Raw genomic sequence first — 23359 nt, 5'->3', positions numbered from 1 at the left:
TAACACGTTAATTTGTAGTACGTTCGCTATTCCTCCTTAACTTTTTTATGATCAATGAAGAAAGAACACATTTTTATTGTTAGTATCATCTTGCATTGATAGCATTAATACATTTTGTCATTTTGTTTTAAATCTATTAAACTGTCATTGTGTAATGTTGATAGATTAAATTTGAATTTATTCTTAAGTAGTGTTTATGTAGCCTACAATAAACCTGGCAACAAGACAACTGAATTGTAACGTTAATTCTTTTTTTATGTAAAATGAATTACGTGTAAATATTTATTCTACTTTTAGGAAATAAAAACACTCTACTTCTAAGTTCAAACACGTTTCTGAACAATTTTATTTCCAATTATTCGAGTATTGGAGAATGAAAGGAAGAGACCAACATTAACAACAGTCAGTAAATCAGTTAACGTCATTGACATTACAACGCTAATGTTCCAGGACTGTGTCGCACTTGTTACATGATTGACTTGAAATACATGACCAGATTTAGTTTGTCAGTTACTCTGTACATTTGCAACTGAATACATTTGGAAATGAAGATGGTTCTCAAAATTGAGATCAAAATATCACAAGATTTTAATTTTACAAATGTTTAGAGGTGGTGTCATTAAAATATACCGGTAATTAATGTATGCATTTGTACCGAGACAGTTTTAAAACGTACGTAATGAATTCGCAATTATGAAACAGAGAGAAACTTCAGTATAATTGAAGTGGGTTTTTTGAAGGAGGCAATGCTTCAGGCCATTGCAGTTTTATTAGATGAATAATGTTCTGTGTCTAAGAATCTTTGTTTGTAATCCAATTTATACTGACTATACTCGTATTCATTAAATAAAATTATAATTATGATTTATTTTAAAGCTTGTGGTGTACCTACTTTAAAATGTTATTACTATTGTATAACTATATATTTTTATATGTTCATTCATATTTCCAATCTATACTAATACCAATGGTCTAGATTTTAAAATATGTATTGCCTGTTTAACAGCTCTTCTTAGTTATAAAATCAGAGCTTGGTAATTTTCTCCATATCGTATGTTATATTTGTATCGGCGTTCCTTAGATATACGAGTAAATTAAATCTAAAAATGTTTAATTGTTCAAGCTGACATTAACTTATTTTCTACAACAACGTAACACTAATTTACACTATTTTAACACTGTGCCAATGGCGCAGTGTAACGAGTACAGCGGTGATCGTAAGATAACCAGATCAAGCAACGTCGAGTGTGGCTGCTGCTTGGATGGGTGACCGCTGAGCGATCCTGTCCTTGCAAGCAGCCCGGCAGTCCGGCATTGGTGGTGGTCCGGAAATCACTTTTAAGCCGTTGATCCCCAGGTAAAGTTTTAGATAGGGCTTCTTACACGTAACTTCATTTGGTAAAATAAGACATCTGTACTTTACTTTAATTGTCATAAAATATTTTATTCGAGCAGATAAGTAAGACTTTTCTTATTTCAAACTGATGAAACAAATTTTTATCGCACTCTAGGGGTACATTTTTTATTTAAATGCCCTATATAAAGAAGTCTTATCTGGTTCATTAAGAATTTTCGTATTTTATTCCTAACCTGTAGAATTATTTGGATAGAATCGGCGAATGAAATGTACTCGTTGTTTTGAGAGTGAAAAGGAGAGAATTTTAGCAATGTTAAAAGCTTCAGAATGGTAAATATCGGGCGATAGGCTGCAACTGTACTTAACTTTGAACAAAGGTTACAATACTTTTAAGTGGTGCAATAACATTCATACTGCACTTACGGACTACACACTGAAACATATCACAGCTACCATACGCGCATACATTATGTGCCGATGTTATATTGAACATTTACATAAAACGTAGCGCGATACGTTCCTTACGAAGTTGAGATATGAAATTGGCTGAGCGTTAGCGAAGAGGCTTGAAGAATTGTATTTATATTTATCTGTCTGCTTGCACGATACATTGAAAACAAACTGACATAAAGATTGGATAATTTTAAAGAAGCTTCATTTCTATATAGGCAACACCGAGTTCAATGATTGTGCATGTCGCTCCATTTTTTTATATTGGTCTTATGGATAACCATGAAGGGAACGAGAAAATCGCACTAAATAAATGTGCAAAAAAATGAAAACAGTCTTATATTTTAACGTGTGACATAGTTAAAGATCACTAGAAGAAGATCATGTAACTTTCTCGGAGAAGCCTTGTGGGGATTAACCAAAGAACTTGAGACACGAGACCGAAGTAGTCTTTTACTTTTTAATCTATTGAAACAAAGGATACTGTTGAATTTTTCATTAAAGTTACAAACTCACTCTTGCAAAATTATTCTTAAAATAAACGATACGTTATTTTTTTAACTTTCAAAGCGACCATAAAAAAAAAAAATATTTATTTCATTTTTTAATATCAATATGATTCATTTAACGTAAAGTTTCGATTTGAATTTTTAAATAAAAATCATATAAGTTTTAAACCAAAGTTAACGATTTGTCCAAATAACAGAACAAGACCTAATTAAAAAATTAATTGTTTCCATGATGTCGACCATTTTTTGAACATCAAAAACACTGGGGATTTGAAAAATATTTTATTTATACATTTTCATTTGAATTAATGAAAACGATAGAGACCCCGGTGGAAATGAGAACTGGCGAAAGTTGTCATTATTTGTTTTCTCTTTAAATTGAAATGTATTTAATTTTTTATGCAAATGATGACTCCTCATGCACACAGGAAGCATACGCTTTCGTAGATTATATAACTACGACACCACAGCAACACTCATACATTCACTGTTTTCTGTTAAATGTAAATCTTACAAGGTTTTTCAATGTGTACAACCTTTAAATTTGATTTTCTTCATGTCATGCTGTTATACAGCATTAGACATGTACGTAAATACTGTGGTGAATTCCGTTTTGTTGGGTTGGTGTCACAACACAAGAACACATGGTTGCTAAATTTATGTACGACATTTTAACACGGAATTTCACTGTTTTTGTCTTTAGTATATGGTTTTATACTCGTAATAAATCTAGTATGACTTTTATGTTAACTTAGTTGGTTATATTTAAAGAAAGGTCATCTAGTGTACGTGCTGGAAGATATTAACAACAGTTATGCTGGACAAAAGATACTTTCTCCATCTTCTGCCAAAAATGGGTTAGATCCGTTTCCTTTTTCTCTAGTCCCGCATAATTAGATGATTCGAGTCACAGAAAGCTTCCAGTCTCTCAAAGACACAGAGAAAAGTAACTTTGAAATCAAAGCTAAAGAACATCTGGTCATTGGTTGTCTGAGCATGTCTGGGGATTTTATTCGCAGTAATTTTACGATTCGCGTGGATTACCAATAGAATTAAATTTGTTTTTATAAGTGCAATTAGATAAACATACACATGTAGGGTCTTAATGCGTCCACTGGCTATCCGTCTCCTTGAATATCATTAGTATACAATTTTATATTTTTGCAAGTTAAAAGTCAGATTTAGAATTGGATTTTCATTTAGTTTATACTAGACGTTAGATATATAGCGTACGCACAAAACATAGGGCGAGATTTCATATTAAAATTTGTCAATAATGAACTAAATAAGAAGAGAAACATTTACTTGTATTTGAAGATTCTACGTGACATTGACTGAACAGTTTCAACCGTTCCCTACACTGAGATGGAAAGAGTATACGAACTTCGGCTTAATGGATCGCACTTTGTGTCTCGTTGGTGTTTCATTTGCTTAGCTCTTGAATCTGCTTACCATTCACCTTACCTTATTTACTGGAAAAAGCTTTTTGGTTTCAGTGATATTTTAAAATAGTTTAAAGGAATTAGCCCAAACCTTCTTTACATTGTGATCCGTAGAATAAATGCGATGACCTCCTATAGTCTGGTTATTAACCAGAACAGAGGTATTTAGAAATATTTAACTTTTAATAAAGGCCAGTGGAAGGAAATTTATGCTAAATATCTTGTTGATCGTAAATATAACAAAACTCAAAAGAAATAGTATATTTAATTATACAAGCAGTTAAAATAGAGATTTGTTTTTCATGACTTACTAACGAAAACTAAATATAAAAACAACATATTTTGAAATAGTACCAGTACCAGTAGAATCTGCAAGATCCAATATTAAACGAGCCTGAAAGTAATCAACTTATCCTTTTCCTAATTAGATGTAGTAACAAAAATATTGTTTCTTCATCAAGGAAGAAATATTGTAAAGAATTAAAAACCTCGATATATATAATTTGGTAAATAATACTATTAATGATTTTTTTTAACTAAATAACATGAATTAAAATAAAAATATTTTTTATTTTCATAATGAAGTTGTTTTATTGATGAGTGATGTCGCCACTTTATGCGATTTGGGAATAGGATGGTGAAGGACTGTGGGTATGTCTGTGTGTTAATAATCGTGACACTGAGGAGGATTCTGTGAAGGGTGTTGTAAATTTTGGGCTCATGAGTTATGAAATGGGTCGTGGAGATAACGAAGTATCAGAATCACTAGTCACTGAGAGTAGCTCTGTTCTTAAAGTACAAGGAATACCTAAAAGAAGTTTAAGAAATCCCCGATTGCTCTTATTCCTAACATTTACGCTTGATTCCGGAGTGATAGGATTTTCAGGATGAGTAAGGTAGGGGTCGTCTCCTATCGGTATACCATCACGAGGGATAACTGAATAATTTCACCCTGGAAGAAGGGGAGGCTAGCAACGTTCCACTTTCCAGTCCAAGCGTGTAGGGGAAGGTAATCCTTGATTTTCAGATATTCAGGATAGCAACAGCCTTTAACGTTAAGGGAGCATCACAGTCCAACTCCAACAGTCATCCTCCGTAGCAGATGAGCCACACTTATTCAATATCTCGATATTTGTGGTTAGTTACGTTACGCTTCTGGACATCAATGAGTTGCTCAAATGAAAGTGAAATATCGGTTTCCCCCCTGTTTAGGTTCAACTAAAAGGCATAAGCCAGCCAGAAGTGAACACTCATAAGGTCAATAAATAAGTTGTCATCGACTTTGGTCGTGAAAGATCGTTTTCATAGTACAGCATAAATAAACTTAAGCTGTACAAAGTAAAATAGTGGCTTTTACTGGTCTCAAATAGTTCTCAAATTCTTAACCCGCTTTAATACAGTTTTTATATTACATAAATTACTTTAATGGTCTGCCTATTTTATCAATTGTTCCCTAAATTTATTGAAACAAACTTATTTATGAGGTTCTTTATTTTCATTTGGATCTACCTGTGATTCATTCTGTTAGCTAAACTCCATGGTTTGTTTTTCTAAAGCAATGTCAATCTGTTGTAGTTTAGCATCACGAATTTGAATATAATAATATTTATACTATAGTTTGGTATGTATTGGTTGTATGTATTCTAAATGTGCTGTATTTTAGTCCAATTTCTTTTATATTATCATGTCCAAATATGTAAAATATCTAATGTATTCCACTTGTCTTAAAATTTATGTTTGGATTTATGAAATTTATACATATGGTCTAGGAATTCATCTACGAGTAGATTGCTTTTGCCTTGCGTCCAAACTGTTCATAAATCCTTCACGTAGTGTAGTAACCCTACTCTGTTTCTTATGCGCTTCATTTAATTGATTTCTCAAAATATTGTATGTATAGGTTTGCCCGTACAGTTGACAATGGAGGTACCATTTCCGTCTCTTCATTTTGATAATCGCATACAAGGAATAAATTGCTTTAATTACTGAACAATTCCTATATTTCGTTAAAATTTATTTCCTTAATTATTTGTTATGTTTCAGGAACTGACACTTTGATGTGATTCTACGATTAAAACTGGCAAGTAAATAATTTAACTTATTTTATAAACTTAATATTTTTGATAGAATGTTTTAAATCTGTGGCGCATAATTCTGTTCTTCCATGCAATCAGATAACAACTTGGAGGCATGAGTACATAATCTGCTTGTGGGGTAATAGTCCTGATAATGTCTCATTGAGATGTTTTTCATATGCACTTTGGCAACTATATATTGTAGTAGTGGTATAGTTGTCATAGTTAAGCAATAATTTCTTTACAGAGTATTTTATTTTTATGTCGTATCTAATTGATTGATTTACTAATAAAGTGGTATTTTTATTAGGATTCATAACTGAAATTTTAAGGCCGTAGTTGATAATTTTGTTGACTTTTATATGTTAGTATCAATCCCCATAACCACCATCATAGTACATTAAACAGCAAAGAAAATTATTATTCTACAGTAGTCGTTCTTTAAAACCTTTAGAACATTTCCATCCTCGTAAATAAATTCGACTAAATTGTATAGTTTTTGTAAGCACAATTTTCTTTTCTTGCAGGCCATCTTCTGCAACCATAGGTATGAAATCCTTATCTGCAAGTATTTCCGAGGAGAGGATTACTTCTTCTGTAACATTTGTCTTCAATGTTAGGACAGAGTTGAGAAGGCATTTCCTTCTGAACACATTCCTTAACACCGGTCGCGTAAGCTAAGGACAAAATAAACTATTTACTATTCATGTACGATCGTAGGCATATATTAACGTTTAATAGAATATTTTTGTTCACATCGTTAATATTTCTTTGGAAAACATTAATCTTATGTACAATCACTGATCAGGTTTAGTCTTATACGCCATAAAAATTCACCGTGTTAAATATTTTTGTTTTAAAGTAAAAAGGAGTATGTCAATTTATTATTTGTATTTTCTTATCGGTGTAGATTAAAAATTTTGATTTTCGTGTATTCTGTATTTGTTGCTACATTAACTACTTCTTGTTTAGTAGTGTAATAATCAATGCTATTGGATGCAACAATAATTATTTTGGAATGCTAGTCCTTTTGTAATGAATTTGCTTGTTTGCAAACTAAAAGAAATATAATTATTTTATATGTATTATTTTATATGAGTATATTTGTAACATGTGTGACTTTATTGTTCAATAAAGACGTTTTTAATTTAAAATCTGAGCTAAAATCTAAATCTAAAATATAAACTCCAAAAGCCTCGTGAGCGATGGTTTTAAAGTTTTAGCCATAGATCTGCCACAGATTCATAGATATGTAGGATTAACAAAATTCTTTTAGGGATACATTTTTGGATTACGTGTATGGTGGTTATACTTAGACGAATCAAACTAAAAGTCTGTACAGTATAAAGTACTCCCACCCTTTCAGGTAATTTACCTGGATTTCTGCAATTCCAAACATTCATTTTGGATTTTGCAATTCACCTTTTCATTGTAATGTATTGTTCCATAATATCAAATATCATGTTGTTACAAGGTAATATGTTCTTTTAGAATGCTATACCAGTAGATATTACTGAAAAACAAATTTACATTAATTTCTGACAGTAAAATATTTTAATGATCAATTCTTTAATTTAAATTTGTATTACTAGAAAAACAATGATTTATTTAAGTAAAAATCCACGAATTTCTACTAAGATACATTATTCTTGACCACTAACTATAAATATCATTCTTAATTTGTTATACTTATATACTTACTATTCTAGGGTAGATTTATTTAAATGGCATGCCATTTGGGACTTGACACGAAATGTGTGATTCACTCACGAAACAGTGAAAGATATTTATTGAGAGATGACCGTTGGGGCGTAATAACTTCTTTCTCATAAATTTTAATATAATTAAAATCGCTTATTTACTATTAACTTGTTTACTTTAATATGAAATTAATTGTTATTACTTTCTTTATGCCGCTGCTGAGATTTTATTGCATTTTCACTATTTAATAACGTAGGTAAACTTTCATCACTACAAGCAATGTTATAACTGAGTAAGTCAAAGTATCCAAACTTCGGTTTGTACTTTGGTTTATGACTTTAGCTGTACAAAGTTTGTTTCTTGGAAAACTTCAAAGTTGCATTTTATGCTTTACGTGACAAGTGGTTTATACTATGGAACAAACAGATAATACTACATAGGCATGACTGATTAGAGTGCCATGAGTTGAGGTTTTAGTGATTAAGATTTCTTAATTTTATTAAATGACGATTAATTATACTAATGGTGAAAATTATTAGTATATTAAATATACTATGAAGATAAATTTTCTGAAACTTTATTGTATTACTAGAGTAGAGTAAAATGAGAGAAAACGCATGTATACTTTATAATTGGTTTGCATAGGAAAACAATGGGTCGATTGGAGGGAGATTATCATTCACTTAAAATACTGAGTAAACCATGTTGTAAGGCCAAAATCGTATTTTAAACTCGATAAGGTCTCAGAAATATTCAGGCCGTAATATTCTTCGTATAGATCTGTGAACGTTCCAGACAGCCTAATTTTCTCTTAGGCGTATTGTTATGTTCACAAGCATACAATAAAGTCAAATCATTTTTTGTTCCGAACCCCCAGATTTTATTTTGTTACTCTATTTATTTATCTTATAAAAACGTTTAAAGTTGTATAGGTTATATGATATGTATCCTTAAGTTTCCGCCTTTCCTGCCTGGAATATCTTCGTGATTCCAAAAACTTGAAATGACTAATATCGGTATCAAAATACTGTCTAAACCAAAATACTGTGTCTTATCAATGACTTTACATTTTGCATACCTTTAGTTTGCATTAGAATTCAATAGAAACATTCGGAGACAGCTTTCTAAAGTGTTGAAGATCACTGAAAGATCTCCTATGGTAAAGATATATCAAATAGGGATACATTATGATTATTAAATATGAGAATTTTGTCTAGATATCTTGCGCCAGGACACACACCCAAGCGAATTTTCCTATTACCTGATATTGTGGTTATACGTATTTACACTCGACCAGATAAATTTAAATTTCACCAACTTGTTTAGTACACAACAAACCGTTAGCCAGTAAACTGTTACGGAAACGTATTATTGCTACACTTCGACAATAAGACACCCACTCACGGCAATGCAATTCTGGGTACAATTATTTATGCCATATTGGACGCAGCGAAGATAAACGTGCCTCATTTATGGCTTTGTCGTGAAAACGTCTAAACTGATATTGATTTTCGTTTGTTCGATTGATCCATCGTTAAATCGCTTATAGCAATAAAATATGTTTGTCTTTTCGAGGCAACGCATGTGTATGCATGAATCACAATCCAACAAAAAAATGCACTATGTGTAATACATTTGAGTGCTGGAATTCGATCTATCAATTACATTTATCAAAACTTATTACCTGTAATGCCTAATTGTCCAACGTAAGATTCAAAAGAGAATACAATTCTTAGATTAGTAAATAATATACCACGTTTATTTTCGAAACAAATTAACTGTGTTTTATCCGCGACGTTCGGTTTATTGATTAGTGAAAATTCGAAATCAGCCAATAACTCATTATCATCGGTAGGTGGCACTGCACCGCCTACTGTCAATCACACACGGTTCCGCAGCGAATACAATTTTCATCTGTAGGAGTTAATACTCAACAATGTTCAACTTTATTATTGACGAAAACTGATTTTGAAGGAACATATGTCGTCGTTATATGTTACAAAAATAAAACCTACGTTTCAAATTTATCTTTCAGAGGTATAGATAAAGTACATACAGATAAGTGGGAAAAATTAACGATCTAGGGAATTAACTCGCTAAATTTAATATCAGAACAACTTGTACGTAAAAAACAAGCATATCCCTGAAAGTCCAGAGCGGTAGGAGAAACACCGACCATTGCCATTGCCATAAGGGCACTGTGCCACACATGCTGCACGTGCCATAAAAGGGGAGAGACTGAGGAAATATGATGAGTTTATTCCCATATATTGATTTCCTCACACATTTTGAATGAACGAAAAATAAGAATAAACAGTTTGATTGTGTGAGATGGGACTTGTATGTTGTGTGATATTTACTGTTATGCATGGGACTTTTCCTATCAGCTGATTAGAAAGACCATTTATATGGTTCGTTTTTGGCTGTTTACTCTTAGTGTTTATATTAACTCGTTATATTGTTTCGACATCAGAAACACCTAAACTACAAAATAATAATAGTCTAATCTAGGTGAAGAGACAGTCTCATTGTGTCATCAGGGGCAAAATTGAGTGCACTACCATGATTTAGTTACGATCTGCAAGTGCAACCGAGTTTTCTACACATAACTTAACTATAAACAATTTATCAATGTAAATGTTATATTTTTAATTTAGTTTACAATTTTTGTGAATTAGTTACCTTTACTATATATATATAGTAAATTACTCCGGTTTGCGAATACTGTAAAGTTCAAGTCAGATTATTTCTTTTAACTTGCTGGTGAGCCTTTACTACTCATGATATCATTACAATTGTATATCTTAATGAAAACCAATTTTCAAAAGTCGATGTTTTTTGATTTTTCAGATCCAATGTGGTTTTAGACCCGTAATCGATTATTTGTATAGAGTTAAAGCATAGTGTATATAACAAATGAATGACATCTTTTTGTATAATGTAATATACATCGATTATATAACGCATATGTTGGTTGTTTCGTATAAATGTTAGAGTCCTGTGAAATTGTTATTTTGAAAAATGGTAAAGTCATATCAGAATGATTTTTTTTATTCATAATATTTGTTAATAAACTATTAGCCTGGTGGATTATTTGTAAACGGTCTGGCTGTTACTCTAGACACTCTAAGTGAAATGTGCGTGGTTTGTTCATTAGAAAGAATAATGGTAGCTATATGTTACTAGTATTTTGTCGATTTTATTCCTTTTTTGACAATGCTGTAGAATACGTAATAGTTTATTTGCAAAAGTATGTCCAGAAAAACATTGCGAAAAGAGTTTTTGAAGTCAAAACATAACGTTTCACCAACTGTTTGTGTCACGACTTAAAGAATAAAAATAAAGAAATGAGTAGAACATTTTTAGGTTATCTTGGGAAAGATTTTTTGAATGTAAATTTCTCATCAAAATATGAATTATTATCTTTTCAACTTACAAGAGTAAGATAAACTGTGGCCAGTCATTATGTACAAGGTGGAACAATTGTAGGAGATAAAAAATGCTAAATATAACCTATGGCCTATCTCTGTTCGTTAAGCATCCGTCTGTCGGTATGTTTTTTAGTTTGTATTTTTTTATTTCAGATATTTGGCACACCTATTTTTTTCTTCCAATGTAATATCAAGAATCAAGGAAAAATAATATTGCACATATTCGGTTTGAGTTTTTCTTATATATCAAAATGTACGATCGATATGATGCTCGTGGAAGGAAAACTGTACTGCCAAGGAACTATTCAACTTGCAGGTTCATCTAACTTTGCGAGTCAGCTAAAACTCAAAGTTCAATATGTCGAATTTCACTTCACTGCCAAGCTTATCGTCGGAGATAATATACTACTGTCTGCAGAATTATATACCGTTGTACAACACCAGATTGAGTTTATAGAGATCATCTGTTCTTTTAACTTGCTTGTAGATTGGTAAAACCTTTTTAGTGACATTTCGAAGATTCTATCTGATATTTTGGTTGTAATTAAATGTAATTGTAATTAATCCCGCCGATATGTATCCGAACTTCATTTGGCTTCCGAATATCTTGAGTTACCTTACCCGGATAAATGAGAGCTATACAAGGGTACATTTGTATTAACATCCCTATTCGTGTATGACTGGTGTAAAAGTGTTATAAATATATATAAATGTTGAGAATCGTGATGGTTATTGTAATACTCACTGAGTGTTATTTATGTTATACAATACGTTGAACATTGTAGAGATTCAAAACCTTAGCGAGTGGTTAAAAGCTATACAAATTTAAAATTCGTGTTTTTATGGAAGGGGTGGTCTTACGTGAACAATTTTAAAAATTTTCAATTAAATATTTAATAACACCCATAACTCATTAGTGACGAGGATAGAAGTGGGGAATAGAATTTTAAAGAATCACGGCTTTACAGTTAAGTTTTACAGAATCATGTTTACATATTAGTTTTTTTATAGAGTAAACTGTACGGGTATTAATAGTTGAAAAAGGGATGAAATGTATTAATAATAGATGTCTACAGTAATCTCAGATTGTTACAACTCATATAAAATTAAATAGCAAGTCAGCAACAAACCGAAATATACCTCTCAGCCTGTACGCCTTACCGAAGTGTTAAACATGCCAAATAACTTGTTCGCGCTGATGGATGGTGGGAATTCTGTATCTACGTAAAGGAATCATTAGAACTAAATTTGAGATAGTTAATGTCTGTAAACTTTACATTGCCGTATAGCGTTTAGTTTTTTCATGATTAAGATGTAACATAAATAATTTAAGCATTAATTATTACTTACTACCTTATAAAACATTTATAACGTCAACTGTATAGTTTATGTTTATACAATTCAAAGTTTAACGAGGAAATTCATATTCTTGTGGGTCAAAATCTTGGAATGAAATGAACTAATACTGGATATAAATCCTTGGCTGAGATGTTTGTAATGACGAAGTCGAGGAAATGGAAAGCGGCTAGGAGGCGAGTAGAGATGTCGCCTAGTTTTAAAATATTTCACGACAGTTATTTATGTCAGATATCAATGATGAAACGCGCAGGACAGAGAAGAGCCGCACTGTCACTGTTAGAGTACTTTGGTGAATTGTATATTGGATTGGTTGAATAGTATAGTAAGTTGACTCAGTTATGTAGTGGCTTGGGTGACGAGTAACTGACGGTATGTGGTAGAGGGGGTCAAACGTGTGAAAATTTTATTGAAATACCGACTGAGTTGTTGATCTGCGTGTTCTAGATTATTGTATTATTTCAGTTTTAACTAGTGTAATGACAATTCTGTACTATTTTACACTAAAGTCAACAGCTGGTTTAGATATAAAACAAATTATTTTTGTCTTACATTCTAGTATTCATTAACCAAACGGCTAATACGAGTAAGTGTTTTATAACCATTGTAGAATCTAGGTTACATGTACAGGAGACGATAGCCGCAAGGTGAAAGGGTTGGACTTCGAATCTAAGTTAAAGGTAGAGCGGGTTCAAATACTGTCCGAATCAATTCACATTTTATCAGTAGTTTCCACTTCAGTCTTTACCTCCTCTTATTCTCTGCTTATTAAATTTCTCGGTCAGATAAGCCAAAGAGCCAAGAACCAATTTGTAGGCTACTGTATAAGCACACAACTTGGTTTTTATTTAAATCGATAGTGGATTTTTCCTAATAAAGAAATAAATCTTCAGACGCACTAATTTTGGAGGAGGTCGAAATGAGTGGATATAAAAAAGGTTTAAAATATAAAACTGTAATTTATAACTAATATTGTATTATTAGTAGCTTGGCTTTCTAAAAACGAACCGTCGCTCGTGTAAATAAATTTTAAATCAGCGTCAACTAGCCATATTGAGACCCTTAAAACCGTAAGGACTTTAAGACTATATATATATATATATAATTGTCTGACGATGCTATAACTATATTACTTCTTAGAAAATGTCTTCTATCAATTCAAGAAAAATCGTGTCTCGTAACACACACACAAAGCAAATTGGTTCTTGGCTCCTGCACCATACTCGTATATTGCTTGAGAAATGTGCAGATTGAGGCCAAAAGGAAACCTATACATAAAAAAAACAGGGCTTTAAATTGTTTTCTGTTACTCTTTAAACTGATGCAGAAAATAATCATAGTTCATGGAATTAACGATACTTTTCATTGATTGATTTGAAGAAGATCTAATTTGTCAACTTATACAACATATTTACGTTATGACCCTTTTGCTTTGCTGAGGAAAATGTTAGACTGTAGGATCCTGAAACATTGTTAACAATGTCTTTGTTACACGTGAAGATTGCAAAACCCCTGGATAATCCACTTATAACGCGTTGTCTTACGTCACCTTTTCATCTAGGATTTTAATTTTCAGGAAGATCGTCTTATATACCACACGTGTAACTGAGTGAACTCGTCACATAGTTTGAACAGGGACGGACCAATGGGGGGGGAGGGGGTCAAACGGGACATGCCCCCCTAGAGCATTTTATTTCAAAACAATCGATTGCCTGTAGTCTAATTTTGACTAAAAATAAAATTTGTGTTGAAAATTTGAAATAAATGAGAATGGAATATATAAATTCAAATCGTATAATTATTTTTAGCTACGAAATACGCCGCACTGCACATATAATAATTAAATTTTTTGAATACTCTAAATATTCGAAATTTACTGTCACGATGCAACCACGAAAGTGAGGTTGGTTCTCACTATTTCTACCTGTACCCGGTCTTTCAGTAAGCAATTACAAAGTGTACTCGTCATGATTTAAACTCTTGTGTAACAGAGTACTCTTAAAATCGTTCAGGTACAAGTTCCAGTTACTGTCACTGCAAAAATAGTCAAAGTACTTTGTAGCAGGAACGGCGGTTACCGTGTAAAGTATCTGTATCGCACAAGTATCGTATATAACATTAACCTGTACCGGGTATTACAAAAAGTATCTACAACCCGACGTGATCAGTTGTCGCAATAGCCGAGCTTTCAGCAGTTCTGTACTGTGTTAGTTTGTTGTCATTCGTTGTCACTACGAGGCAACACCACCCTGGGCAGTCTGGCGATTGCGCGTTAAGACGAAGTTAGTTACTGGTTATGGTGAATTAACAAAATTTAATCTGTGTTTTAATTAGCGATTTACAAAATTACACTCACCAAGCTCCATAATGTTACCAATATCGAATTCGTGGACCACACGATCGAGAATCAAAGTTAAGATGGTAATTTTATATAACATTTTTTCATAATATTCTTTAATTTGTCTAGCACAATTAAAATTTAAGTAAACATTTATCTATTTCGTACAGACATTTGGTCTTAATTGAGTCGTCAAATTCCAAAACGTCCTTTGTCCACTTAGTAAAAAATTTGTGGGAAATCAAGATTTTTCTTTAAAATATTTTCTACACTTCAAAATAAGCTAATTATGTTTTAAAAAATAGCAAATAAATATTTGAACACAATAAATATGATTAAATAGTCTAATTATGTGTATGTTGTTCATAAAAAGCAAAGTAAGATTGAACAAAAGACGTTTTGGAACTGTAAAGAGGGACAAAAGACATTTTGGAAACTGTATAACTTGGACAAAAGACACTTTGTTTCAAAAAAGGTAAAAACGAAAGAAACTTTAATACATTTGGTTCGAAACAAAATTGTATTTTATAATATATTATAAAGGCAAAAATTAAATACAAATCTTAAAATTAACACTCGTAAAAAATTAAAACTCGGAACATTTTATTGTTCGTTTCGTTTCTACATTTACAGTAGTTTTTAAACATTCTAAAATTAGTTTTCTTTGTAAAAAGGTTTATGAGTCCATTATGTACTTTTTTACACAATATTGTCAATTTCTTCCATGTGGCCTCCTTCTTCTTCATTTTCTGATTCTTTCTGGAAGCTGTTCGTCATTTATAATACGTTTGTAGAAACTGAATGCAGGGTTCTCCTCCCATCCGTCTCCAAAGTGCAGCTGAAGCAGTCGTTTAAACATCGTTTTTTCTTAGCAGGATTTACAGGTATTCCAACTATAAACTTTTTCTATTGGAGCACTATTTACATCCATTGATGGCTTGAAAACCTTTTTAGCAGTTCCAGTATCAAACATGTAAGCAGGTTCTCCTTGGACAAGAACTGAAGTTGTTGGAGCCTTCCCTCGGGTGATAATGAATCGTTTTGTAGGAGCAAACCGAAAGTGCCAGTTAGCCGGAGTTTTCATGACAGTTTTGGGCTGGTGTTTTCCAGTCATAAAATTCAAAGTCGGTAGATATTTTCAGAACAGTCCCATGCTTCTGTAAAACATTATAGTACTCCTCAGGCTGTATGATTGTTTCAATTTTTTTAGGTCTCTTTCAATGAGTCCAAAAATACTATCGGGCGGCAAGTATGAAATGTCTGCCACTGGAAAGGTTAACTTTATTCCTTTGATGTTACCAGGAGCACGGTTTGATAACCAATGCATCAACATGAAAATCAAAATAGAATTTTTGTTTTGTCCGCCAGCTCCATCAGCGAAAAGACGAACAAATTGTATATCCATCCATATTTGTGTTACAGAGCTTGTGGTTACACAGCTGATGCAATCTGTGTTGAGCCTTTTTTGTTATCGGCTTCAGTCCATGTAAAAATTGACACTTTTTCTTTACTAAGATTTTCTTTGAAAGTGCCTTCACAAACAGTAAAGTTATACAAGTAGAACTGACGGCTGTAATAACAAGCTTGGTCAGTGACTTTTTGGCAGTACCAAATTTTTTTTGACAATCAAAGGTGAACGTTATTTCACCCTCATTAGCTTCCTTTAGCAAAACATAAAATGAATTTGCTCTCTTTTTGTGCACATTGTATTCAACTGAACAGTTTTTCCTCCAGACTTTAACCTTTCTTTAAATTGAAGGCATTTTGAGCATTGGTCAGTCGCTGGTGATCCAAATCCAATATTGTAATCTTTAATGAAAATACCTCTAAAGAATTCATACTTAACTTTAAGATGATCTTCTATGGTTTTATTGTATTCTTCACAAAGAGAACTTATAGTTAAATGGCTGGGTAAGTACACTCTCCAGGACTGACGAGCTCTGCAATAATGTTTTTTCCAAAGGAACTAAATTTTCAATAAACCTTTTCACACCTCCTCTCTGTTGTACCATCGCTTGAGATCGATGGTCACCTCCACGATTATCAGTAGCTAATGATCCTGTACTAAAATGCCGTTTACACACTCTCTGGGCTCTTTTTTCAGTAATACCCAAGATCTTACAAAATACTGTCTTACAAACTTGAACCTTACTTTTAACACCTTGTCGAGAAATTGGAATGTAAAATGTATTGCTAACTTCATTGACATGTTTCCTATCGCCTCTAGCTCTATATCTTGCAGGAGACTCGCATGAAGAATACAAAATTATTTTATTATCCTGATCAATTTTTAGATTTTGTTTCATAAAAACATTCATGAAACTTGCGGATATCTTGCATTGTTAATGTAGTACATTTAAATTTGGCATTTTTGTGCTGGCAAGTAGGTAAAGTAGGCACTTGCTTAGAAGTGTATCTTTTTTTTTTCTTATTTTGATTCTTTTTCCATTGTTCTACATTTAACATTCTTTTCCTAGCTTTACCTTCGGCCGCTGGTTGCACCTTCCCAGCTTGGAGAATTTCAATCTCTTCTTGACTATCCATTTTGTTTATTGTTAGTTCTTTTCACTGGACACTAAAAGTACAAATTGTTTAATTACTTTAGTTTTCAAATAAACATAGTATTTTGTCGAGATAACACAAAACAACTTAAATATTCAGCAAGAAAACTTTTAGTAATCTTCAAAGGTACTAGCATAACACACCGAAAGAAAGGTTATGTTTCAGTTTTACTTTCTGCTTTCATGCATCGTCTAAAAAATCTTTACAGCTGTTTTTTTATACTCAGCAGGGTTGCCACTACATGTTTTAAACATGAATAATGCTCTAAATAATACATTGTTAGAGAAATAACTGCTAAAAACCAACCGCATACCCTTACTTAAACAAAGGACACTTTGAAAACTGGAAGGATGTGACGGCATACTTACCAAGCTGAAGGTAGGACAATTTGATTCTGTAGAGTTTATGTCCGCCATGTTGGAATTGTTAAAGTGGACAAAGGACGTTTTGGAAATTGGTGCTACTTTCAATATTAATTTTAAATAGGAAAGAGGACGTTTTGGAATACAAATGCTGTTGTTACTTATGCAGTGGATGTTCTGCTTCCATAAACCACCAAAACATCACTTTCCAAAACAAAATGGACATAGGACGTTTTTGGAATTTGACGACTCAATTGGATCATAAGTTTCCGAATACGGAATTTTCCAAATTTCGAGTATGGTTGAAGATCGTAAAAATGCCGTATTTTTCGTTGTTATCGATATAAAAACTGGAAGTTATTGTTAGTAAAAAGTTTGATATGTTGAAAATCAGAAATAAACAATCATAACTCCTGTTATTGTATCCCTATTAGTTATTTTTTAGACAACTTTCAAACTATATCTGTATTTTTGTTATTTGACAGTAGACATCAAGATTTAGATTTGGTCTTGATTTGTGACTTAAAATTAACTGTTTTGTTCAATATTTTGTTCATGTTATGATTAAATTTTGTTTTAGTTAAATACACTTCATTTAAACTGTATGTGTTACAGAAGATTTGAATTATCTCTGTATAAGGCCCCCCTCTGGTGATTGGTAGTAGAAACAGGTAGTAGTGTACTGTAATCTTTTTACACTCTGACCTATTCTTTGTCCTCCTTTTATTAGTTCAGAAGTACTATTTTTAACGATTTTATGACCTCCCCCCCCAGTAGTATGGGGAGTTTTCCGTACCCCCTGACTCTCCGGTGTTTCGGAAACCCCTCAGAGAAGATTTCTGGATGCACCACTGAGTGTGAATATTCTAATTTGAATTCCAAGTTAAAACTACATACCTCTTATTTCTTAGACAGAACTGTACAAGAACAGTACATTTAAATATCTATTTTAAAATTCCTTATATTTTAAAAAGGGTACGTTACTCGTGTTTTTCAAAAATATGTATCACTTCCTGGAGATGTTGAGATTAAAGATTATCAAAATTGTACTCTAAATCTAATCTTCAATTCCTGGAATGAAATAAAACAAACATATAAAGATGGAATAAAAGTTGATCCCGACTAAACCAAGCCAAGCCTCAACGATTAATCTAGAGCCACAAACCTGAACCGCAGTGATATTTATCTCTGGAGCGTGGCAAAAATCTCTAAACAAGTGTCTCTTTTTGATGCAAACGATAGCGGTTAGCCCAATACAAATCTACGGGATTTGTTTTTACTTTTATATCGTATTGCTGAATACTGATCTGTGTCTACAATTGCCAGACAATTTGTGTTCTAAAAACATACACAACTATTTTTAGAAACATATTTGAACAATGTTGTGTGTGTGTGTGTGTGTGTGTGTTTGGTTCACAACTAATAGTTTTAGACGATTATATTGTTAATAATAGTACTAGTAAAAAAATGAAGTGTAACTTGATCAAACTTTTATATATTTTGAAAACACTTTATTTGGGTCTTGGTTATATTTAGTTTCCGTAATATTTCAATAAATTAATAAAATATGAAAGTTGTATATTCAGTACTCTTTATGTAGTGGCCCAAGCAATTTTAATTCGTTTTGTTTACTATCAGAAGTTACAGGAATAATAACGTGTTATCTACTATCGATACTCTAGTTATCGATATAAGAACTTCGGTACTTATTACACAAAGTTTTAAAGAAAATTTTAGTTTACAACCAATTTTCTAATTTCCGAACTAAAGTATAATAAAGCTTTTTCGAGTAGCAATGCATTGATTATTAAAATTTATGTTATGTTAATAAAAACTAATTTGTTTCAAAATTTAACATAGGGTTGGTTATATGGATTACCAAGTAGAAAATTAATACTTTCAAACGTAAACATGAAGTTAACCGTGATTATTATCCGTTTTAATGTCACATATACATGGAGGAATAATATTAACGTCATCGGATGAATATAATAACACTTATACATCCAGCCCAAAGAATTTAATTAACTTTAGATTAAAAACGTCCAAATTAAGGAAAATTCAAATAAACTACAAATTATTATTCGTAATCAATACTCTCTGCTCACGATAAATATAACTTAACTCGAGTTTACACAGAGGCTATTAGTGCCCATGTATGTTTTTCTTCCTTGAATACAATTCACTCTACACTATTTAGTTAGCAATTTAAAAGTAAAACAATTGTTTTTAACTATCACGATTATGTAACTATATTTCCGCAAATATCTGCTCTTTGGGATATTTCAATTTCCAGGACCTCCCGGTTTCTGGAAAGTCTCAGGTTCTTACAGGTCTTGGCCTCTGTTATGTTCCAACTGCTGGATGCTTTCCATGTCTGGTAATCGTGGCTTTTGGAAGCCCTCAGCTTCCAGAACCTTCTGGCCTCTGGCAGGGCTTAGTCTTTGACCACTCCCGGCCACTGGTAGATCTCCGCCTCTGGATGAACTGAAACTCTGGGAGCCCGTAGCCTCTAGGACCTCCCGACATATTGCGGTATAAACATTTATCATATAACACGTTCGTACCAATTACAGTTAAAATAAATCCATCCGAAAGGCGTTTATTAACATTAGTTTTGCATAAAATGATTTCGCCCTGGGGTCTTCCCCCCCTTGGCTTCAAAGCCGGGTATGAGCTATTGGTCCATTACCTGTCCTGTGTAACATTGATGACCATTTTGGTTGAAATTCACTCTCCTTACAAAGCGCCGGGAGTAATTGTTTATTAATAGTTATGTCCTTAGAGCTCTCTCCTTGTCTCAAAAACGTACCGAAACCCCATCCTAAGTAAACATTAATTCGAATTTTTACTTAAATCCATCCAACTGCAATGCGTCTTTTTAGTTTAGTAGGAAAAAGGTTTTAATCCCGTGACTACTTGGTGCGATAGGCCACAAGAACGAACTTGACCTTACTCCCATACCAAGTATCGTAAAGATGGATCAAGAATTGCGACCGTAGTCGTAATGATACTATACAGAGAATGTTTGTATTTATACATTGCAATAGATACAGTAGATTATAAATTTACCTAAAATTGCTACAAGAAAAAAAACACCTAGTACTATCTTTAAGTAGATAGTTATAAATGAGCTATAATCGTCTTGCAAAACAGTACTATATACAGTTGGATGTGTACAAGATTTACGACAGACTTACCGGTATTGTTGTCTCTGAGTTTTAAAAAAACTGTGAAAAATGTTTCTTTAGATTATATTAATTTTTTTAATTATAAACATTGATCTCGACGTATTGGTAACATGTATTTTATTTCACTGAGGCTTCTCAAACTCATGACCCAAACACCAGCGACCCACATTTCGTCGTCTTTTTACTGCGTCCTTTGATTAGTACATGAAACCCCTGTGTACGGATCAATCAACATCGGGTGTACGAGTAAATTATGAGTTAGATCTGGGGCAGATTTCGATGATAATTTGGAAATGATTTTTATAGTATCATATTATATTTGATAAGCCATAATGCTTATATTATACTAGCTGTTTCCCGCGGCTTCGCACGCTTTTCGTAAGCGTTACCCGTGTATGTGCACTTCTGGCTCAAGTAAACTATATTTCCAACGCCGATGCAGAGTTTGCTTTGTTGCCACGATCAAGAAAATCTGTATATGTTTATAGCCATTGTACACGTACATTTGTTTTATTATAAAGTGGTATGGTCTAACATTCAAGCTTTAAGTTCAACCAGAAATTTATCTTCAAGAAAAATATACATCATAACTTAGCGCCTTCAAATAGTGTTTGGCTATTAAATATTCGTATCTGTCTCGTAATTCAAGTTTATAATGTGCAGGCGCTTTGAAAACTATTATCTTTGGCAACGCCACCTGGAGGCGAGTTACATCAATAGACATAGCAAGAAACCTTCTTCGTGGAAAAATACATATACGTACAAATTTTCGTAATGATCGGTCAAATAGTTTATGATTCCATAAAGGACAAACACACAAACATTCATATATATATATATATATATATATATATATATATATATATATATATATATATATATATATTGTGTAAGAAGTAGTCTGCACATGGGAGCTTAATAGTTTTCAACTTTAATCTGTTCAAAATTGATTTTTGAAAATCACCTTGCGGCAAAAGAGGTCTTGCTTACCTTATTAATGTTCCATCGACCCCTCACATGCCGCCTTGTCCCTTGAGAAATTGAAATGTGGCGGATTGTACAAAAGTATTTTTCTTAAGTTCCCATGTTGATATGCAGAATTTAAATTTTATGTATAACAATACAATACTACTAGGCCATAAACAGAATTTTGTAAACAATGCGCCAGGATAGAAGAGATAACAACGGTTGGCACAGTACACAGACCGACAATTTGTTTCTCTCTGCACAATGACGAATGTTTTATGACCCAAGTCGTAGCTTCGGGAACCGACACCTGCGGTGTTTAGCGAGAACTTCGGTCGTCAAGTTCACACGTGTGTGAACTTTTTATAAAATTTTCATCGGACACGAGAAGTGATGAATGGTACAACTTGTTGTCACCACATTCTCCTAGGATTCGTTGTTAATGTTACATTTGAGTTTTTGTACTTCGTAAATGCGTGTATACATGTGTGTTCAATACATGTAAACAGAAAACATGTTGCTTGGATTTAATTCATTTGTTTACTATCTGTTATCTATTTATCATCCGACAAACTCGTTTCGTGTACTGACGAGAAATCAATAACTACTTAACGATAGACTATGCAAAATGTGTATAACAGGATTTTTTATTATGAAATATTATATTTTCGGAGTAATAATATTTTGTAGGCAAATCTCTATACGTGATTAGTAAAATTAATCACAGGAACAGCTGGTATTAAAGTGCGCAAAAATATAAAAAAATAGCTTAACTAAACTTATTTCATTTATCGAACTATATTTAATTGTTTAAACTATCCAAATAATGTTGCATCTTTCGAGAATAATACTATGCAATTCACATAGAGAAAGTGAATCAAAGTAAAGTGTTTGTATTAGTTTTGAGATAAAATAGGCAAATTTTCAAAAATATTAATTCATCCTTGTATTAAAATAGCTTTTGATACATGCACAGTTGTTAGACACTGATACGTTGATGTGTATGCACGAAATATTTGTCTGGTGAATGAAAATCAACCCTAGTGAAGTTTAGTTGAGGTTGCGCCTTACCGCAGCGCACGAAGCAGAAAGCAAGGATCTAGATTACAAATCATGCCCTACCAACTATAAGGAAGAAATAGGGAATATGATCTGTAGGCAACATATAGTAAAATTAAAGTTAACATTCTACTATATGTTTCTCTTACGCCGATTTTAAAAATTGCATTTTGTATTGCAGAAATAATATAAAAAAATTACACTTTATGGTCTTTTTATCGAACATTTTCCTGTTTACACAATTAATTTCCGGAAAAAATTAAGAAACGAGAAGCTTAGATAAACTTTTCAGTAACGGTTATAATTCTTCAAATGTATTGAAGATTTATAAAACAAATGTATTGAGTATTAACTCGGTATTCGGTCAAGTTGTAATATCCCTAAGGCACAAGTAATTTCGAACTGCTTATTGGCGCAGACTGGATGCCGTTCGAATAACTCGATGAACCAACTTCCCTTACCGCGCTTCCCATTCCCGCATAAAATGGAGTGGCTCAGTTGTACCAACGGTAGTATAAAACGGTTAGGAAACAAACCCTACCAACTCATCTCCCAGAGTA

At 32.6% G+C, this 23359-nt stretch overlaps 2 protein-coding genes across 5 annotated transcripts in view; one reads left to right on the top strand and one right to left on the bottom strand.

Annotated features, from left to right (window-relative positions):
• Positions 1–23359, top strand: part of LOC124352664 (COMM domain-containing protein 4) — a 228756-nt gene that overhangs the window by 19003 nt on the left and 186394 nt on the right. For 3 of the 4 annotated variants that reach the window (XM_046802233.1, XM_046802235.1, XM_046802231.1), the window contains exon 3: positions 5802–5838. The gene's annotated coding sequence lies outside the window, so the exon portion shown is untranslated. Of the gene's footprint in view, positions 1–5801; positions 5843–23359 lie in introns of all 4 variants that reach the window. The other variant, XM_046802234.1, reaches the window with a different exon arrangement.
• Positions 1–23359, bottom strand: part of LOC124352662 — a 146068-nt gene that overhangs the window by 13895 nt on the left and 108814 nt on the right. The window lies entirely within an intron of this gene.

Source organism: Homalodisca vitripennis, chromosome 1, assembly GCF_021130785.1.
Source record: "Homalodisca vitripennis isolate AUS2020 chromosome 1, UT_GWSS_2.1, whole genome shotgun sequence".
NCBI classification, from domain to species: Eukaryota; Metazoa; Arthropoda; class Insecta; order Hemiptera; family Cicadellidae; genus Homalodisca; species Homalodisca vitripennis.
This window is presented reverse-complemented; position numbering and strand designations above follow the sequence as displayed.